Source organism: Megalobrama amblycephala, linkage group LG7, assembly GCF_018812025.1.
Source record: "Megalobrama amblycephala isolate DHTTF-2021 linkage group LG7, ASM1881202v1, whole genome shotgun sequence".
Lineage (NCBI taxonomy): Eukaryota > Metazoa > Chordata > Actinopteri > Cypriniformes > Xenocyprididae > Megalobrama > Megalobrama amblycephala.
This window is the reverse complement of record NC_063050.1, coordinates 22,354,483-22,360,973: the sequence shown is the minus strand read 5'-3', so window position 1 is coordinate 22,360,973 and position 6,491 is coordinate 22,354,483. Positions and strand designations below refer to the sequence as shown.

Here is a 6,491-nt window from a genome sequence, read left to right as displayed (position 1 = left end):
GATACCTTCCTCAGATTGATTTTTGAAGGAAGCGTAAATGTATCCTTAGCTGCCTTTGATATCCCACAATCCTGTGCTTTCCATTATTTGACAGTTGAGCTATAAAAATAAAGATGGCGTCCAAAAGTTGAGTTTGCTGCTCAGTTTGTGTATAAATGTACGATTTTGACCAACATATTTCAATTTTGATATCATTTCTATCGAGAAATTACTACTGTAGTAATTAAATATTTGTTTAGGTCTCACCAAAGCTTGCACTATATTGCTGTAGATCATTAAACTGTTAGGCTGCCTCAGAAGTCTGTCCGAAATGAGTTTCGTGAGGTGCCTTCATGTACAAACGCTGCCTTCATGTAAAAAAAAAAGCCGTGAGAGGGTCTGTATCTCTTACCATTGGAGAAAGCCTATCTTAATCACATGCAGCACCTCTCAGCCTATAATGGCAGTGACATCAGTGCTCGCCATTCAAAACTCTTTCCCTGCGTACCGCCAGAGGCGGAGCGTTAGCATTAGCTGTTATGCTTTTTTGGCTAAAGGTTGCAGGCTTGCCTTCCAGTGGCTTTGACATATCTATTGTTCTATCCGTTAAACAGTAATGCGGCACATTTGCTGTTGGTAATGCTGTCAATAACTCCTACCTGTCGCAACATTCACTAGTCTGCCTTCTCTTAAACATATACATTTTTATCAAGCTAAAATCTACATATACTGTAGCTCCCAACGAAAGTAGTGTTTAGTGTAAAACATGCTGAAGATTAGTGAACAGGCTGTCGATTAATTAAATGATGAACTATTTCCCCACAAAAGCTGTTTAATCAGCATAGTGAAGCCTCTCATCCATTGACATCCATTAAAAAAAACAGCCTCTGGTCTCCTTCCCTGCGTACCGCCAGAGGCGGAGCGTTAGCATTAGCCGTTACACTTTTTTGGCTAAAGGTTGCAGGCTTGCCTTCCAGTGGCTTCGGTAAAACTCACCTGCCTGTAATCCTGAAGACCTTGATTAGCTGGTTCAGGTGTGTTTGATTAGGGTTGGAGCTAAACGCTGCAGGGACAGCAGCCTTCCATGACCGAGTTTGCCCATGCCTGCTATAGCGGCTCTTTAATAAGGGACTTTAGGCTAATTAAAAGTTTCACTTGTATCACACTCCCACACATGAGCACATAGAACAAATGGTTACTCCACTCCAGATGAAATTTCTAACCCTGCAGCAACACAACTACAGCTCAGAAGATATGTGGTTCTAGGAAGAAAAAGCTGTAATTTGCAATGAATAATCACAGATGAAATCTTTTCATGATCATTCTGTAAGTAACCACTAGACATCTCCACCTTTATAAATTTTCAAATTTTACACATTGTTTTTCACATTCGTTTTTTTTTTCTTCCTGAATTTATTTAGTACATTCCTTCAAAATGAAGTCTGACAGTCCTAAAATAGTTTGCACTGCTCCTTAAGCTATTGCATTTGTGTGGCAAAGCCCATAAATCACTTTTCTTTTCTATAAAGACACATAATAAAAACGTTACATTTAAGTCAGGTTGCCTTTATATTTAAAAATGACAAATTGTAAATGTCCATGAAGTTGATGAATTGATGAAGCTGAGCAAAATGACAAAGACTAAACAGGGGCAAAAACAAAAGATCATACCCATTCGAACTTATATAATATAATATAATATAATATAATATAATATAATATAATATAATATAATATAATATAATATAATACTTTCTCTTATGCTCAACAATGCAACATTTATTTGATAAAAAATAGTAAAAACTGTATTACAATTTAAAATACCTATTTTATATTTAAATATATTTTAAAATTTAATTTATTCCTGTGATAGCAAAGCAGAATTTTCAGCATCATTACTCCAGTCTTCAGTGTCACATTATAATATTCTGATATATATATAATGTGGTCATGTTTTATCTTTTGTAGGATACCAAAGAGAGCCAGAAATGTCGCTGATGCCGTCAATATAAATATATAAAGGTACACCCTGGATTAATTTGTTCTGTCTATCAGCATTACAGCACCATCATTACTATAGTTTTTGTTGTTGTTGTTGTTGTTGTTTTTGTTTTTCTGAAAATCGTAACAGACCAGGGAAAGCAGAGAACTGGGGAGATAAAAAGAAGAAAGAGAATGAGAAGAGGAAGAGAGTCTGTGTTTAGAGATTAGAAAGAAGCCTGGTGTCAGACGGATACACAACAGAATTAAACTGCAGAATTAAGATTTTATGTTCAGTTTCTACTGATGTTGTTGTGTGGTGGGTTCATTCTGGACTAACTGATGTGTATTTTGTGCCAGTTTCATTACGCTGTGGATAATTTGATTGCATTTTCAATGTTTGTTTGCCTTACTAAAGCTTGTGTGTTGTACCAACAAGGGCTACCATAGTAAATAAAAATGCCTTTAATTTTAATAGCATACAAGGCTTTTAAAAACCACAGACTCTAAGAAATGTGAATTACTCAACATAGCAAAACATTACACTAACAATATCCTTCCAAATGATGTTTAAACTACCATAACAGAGTTTTCTGAAATGGTGAAAATTGATCAAATTAAATACATAATTATATTTTTGCCCCATTCAGCCAAGAATTTATTGCCTGAATGTGGCATTTTGCATTCAGTGAACAACCCAATTTAAATTTGTAAATCAAAACAGTTTTGTTAAAACAGATAATTATTAGGACATGCTGATGAGAACTCAAACATCTCTGTGCATCATTCTACCTTCCACAATTCATTTTTTGCAAAAAATAAATATTGAAGTAAGGCACTTTTTCCATTATAATTACTGTTCAGCATCAAAATCTGTCTTAGGAAACCAAACGGTTTTTTAATTAATATGACAGTTCCAACACCACATTCTAAAAGAATTCTTTTGTATTTTCTGTCAAATGTTTTTTTTTTTTTTTTTTTTTCCATCATGCTGACAATTTTGTAAAATGAACAGACAAAGAGACATCCCATCAAGCGTTATCGCAGCTTGAGAGATTGTATTTGTGCTATTTGTGTTGTGTGGACAGAAGGGGTAAAGATAAAACACATACATCTTTTCTCTCTCTCTCTCTCTCTCTCTCTCTCTCTCTCTCTCTCTCTCCCTCTTTCTGATGCCTAGGGCTCTGAAAACTTCTGTATATATGTGCATAGTGTGAGTGTTTGTTTATGGCTTCTCTGTTGGTTTGACCTCACCAAAAGGGTGTAAACAAGCTCGTTATCTGAAAACTTTGGTGAAAAGGATCTGCATTGTTTCAAGCTAATCTTCCAGGTATGCTTTGACAGCCATCTGGGGACTCACAAAAATTCAGGTTGCCAACTCACTGAACTCTAAAGTTGCCAATGTGCTTCTTGAACATTTTGGCTACAGATTACTTAGCTGAAAAAGAAAAGTTGTTCCATAAATTATAATAACATTATGAGGGCTGACAAAGTCTGCAATTGAATAACTTGGAATTGCTCCACTTGAGGTTCTAAAATATTTCTACACAGCTTTTCCAGGAGGTGTAGGGTACAGTGGAGCTAAAGGGCTGTTTATTTTCTCCCCAAACCATAAAGATCAACAAAACCCACCAACGTCCATCATAATGTCTTCATTTCAACCGTTTATTGATAATTAAAGGTGCAATATTCTCTACAGAAACATTTTTGTTATACTGGTTGAAAGTATCCTGGTAGCAATCACTATGTTAAATGGTCTAAATGGTTTTTTATGAATATATATGGAAGGTGTAGGACCATAAAATCTTCATCCGATCATTATAATAAGATGTCCTACCTGCCTATCAACATATGATGTCTGCGTGAGAGTTTGTAAAAACATATGTCTTCAGCGCATTTCATGCAATGCAGAGTTTATGAAGGAAGTCAGTCACAGAGCACCGCAAACCTTTTATAGTTCCTACCAAATCAAAACAACAATCTTATGCTGCGTTCACGCCATAACTACCGCAATTAAGAGACGGCTGTTCATGACCTCAGACTTGGAATTATGTGTTTTCATGACAACAGTATCAACACTGAAATGAATCTGCAGCAGTCAGGTACAAGCTTTCTACGTTGTTTATTTTCCTTTTTATTGTAATGTTATGTGCTTTGAGACATGAGGTAGTTTAACGTCGTCTCTTGTGATGCTTTGCAGAGAGCAGCTGCGTGCGTTCATGTGTTTTGGAGGAGGCGTGGCTTTGGACGGAGATTTGCATGTTTTCAATGCTAGCAGGCTAAAGTTAGCATTTCCTAGATCACCTACTGCACCTTTAAAAACTAAAAACCTTGTATGAACCTTGAGGTCATTGTATGCAATGAACAAAATATACATTTTAGGCCATTTGATAGTATTTGAAATATTCTGGATTTAGTGTATGAAGCTGATGATATACCTTGAAACAATCACATATATTTTGAGACAAAAACTTTCTTTATTATTTTGTAAAATGTGATTAAATCAATGCCTTTTTACTAGTGTTGAATATAAGTATTTGGATGCGAAAGTCCCCATATAGGAGCCAAAACACGCTTTATATTTAAATTATTTTTTTTTATTAAAACAAACACATTTTAAAGTCACGTTTTCATTAAACTCGATTTCTCACATCTTGTGTGTGTTTTTTTTGTTTTGTTTTCAGGGATTTTCATTAAATAATACATTAAATTTCTATGTGTTTTTCACCCTGTTGTATATGTGTTGCATGGGATCATTTTGTGATACTTTTGCATCTTTTTTAAAAGGTTGATTCTGGTCTCTATTCACTGCCATTATATGGACAAGCACAAGCAAGACATATTTTAAAATTTTTCCTTTTGTGGTCCGAAAAAGAAAGAATGGCACAGAACAACACCATGGTGAGAAAATGATGACTTAATTTTCATTTTAGGGTGAACTATCCCTTTTAGGGTGGAGTTTAGCCTTGCTATATCCTAATTTGAATGTCTGTTATTGGATGTATTCCAGAGAGAATTGTTTTCTACTTCATATGGGTACAGAAGAGAAAGCTGTCACATACACTTGCAGATTTCCAAAAGGTCATGTATTCTCTATCCACTCTCACCCCATCAGAACCTGAATCACAGATCACAGTTTGCATTGATTCACCCAATAAAAAAACTGTCAAAATGTTTTCATGTTCTGTGAAAGGTGTAAGAGATCAGGAGATGCATCAATCCTTTTATTTCTCTTTTTTTTTTTTGTTTCACCATCTTATCGCATGACGGATCAAGGTTTTCTCCCTCGGAACACTAATCAAACTTCAGAAGATCTCAAACTGTCTTCATCCCATCAACTTCCACTTAGCATTCCTTCAATATTATTGGGTCAAAGAGTTTATTTTCTCACATGTTTTTGATACATACAAAGAAAACAAATATGTGGAAATCGACACACATCTTCTAGCTTCTTGTTATTAGAGAAGATAACCTTGTTATGATAAGGTCTGGAAGCATAATTCGTCCCAGCTGAATAAGTGATCCGAGTGAACGGTTTGATCTCTGAGAGGGAAATGATCTATACATAAGAAGATCAGCAGTCCCCAAGTCTAGTGTTATATTTTGGTATTATTTAAATACTATTATAGTATTTATTCGTAGTATTTTTTAGCTTTTTTAGCTTTTATTTTTGTATTTTCCGGTTGTCATTTTGCTATATGTGCTTTTGTCGATTTTATTAGTTTGTTTATCTTTTTTCATTTTAAACTGAAATAAGTGCAAGTTGAAACTTATTTCAGTTAACTGCCATTTCTAATAAGTCTTTCCATCTAATATCTACATCTATATCTTTTTATTTCAGCTTTATTTAAATCGCCAGTAACAATTTTGAATAGTTTTAGTTAACAATAACTGTCTGGGTCACACAAAAAAGGAGAAAGCTGAGTATTTTGTGTCCATTTCCATCATGGCTGTGCCCTTAAAATTTGAAAACAAGATTAAACAACTGAATTATCATCTTTTATGTTGGTCTTCAGAGTAAGACATGACTGTATTTAAGACAAACACAATATCACAAAGAATAATGCAAAATATGACCAACTTATAAATCCAAAAATGTACTCTTCTAAAATTTTTGTCCTTGGCTGCAAGATAATTTGTTTGGTTATCAGCAGCAATGCTTTAAAATAAATTATCTTGCAGCAAAGGGCAAAATGGGTGTTCTAAAAATGTTTCAAAAAGACACAATCGTAGTTTTCAAGTTCTCACACTAAATGTGGATGTGAATAGTCTATTTAGAACAAAAGCATTTTGTATCATCTGCTGCAGGCACAATGCCTGGAGTCTCATTAGATAATAGATATCTCCACGTATAGAAACCCATCTACCCCATCATTTCAAAAAATCAATTTAATTGGCAAAAATTAGCACTGAAAGAGCACCTATGAACAAAAACACACGCACAAGTACTCACAAAACACAAAATATATACGGCATGCTACTGTTATAGTGTGAGCCTTAAGCAACGTTATATAATTTAACAGCCAACTCTG

The 6,491-nt window shown here is 34.6% G+C and overlaps 1 long non-coding RNA gene across 1 annotated transcript; it reads left to right on the top strand.

The window, feature by feature from the left end:
• The first annotated feature begins 1,028 nt into the window (after positions 1 to 1,028).
• LOC125271418 lies at positions 1,029 to 2,434 on the top strand. The gene is made up of 3 exons (XR_007185599.1): positions 1,029 to 1,305; positions 1,948 to 2,001; positions 2,111 to 2,434. It is a non-coding gene; the product is annotated as an uncharacterized LOC125271418 (long non-coding RNA).
• Positions 2,435 to 6,491: the final 4,057 nt, after the last annotated feature.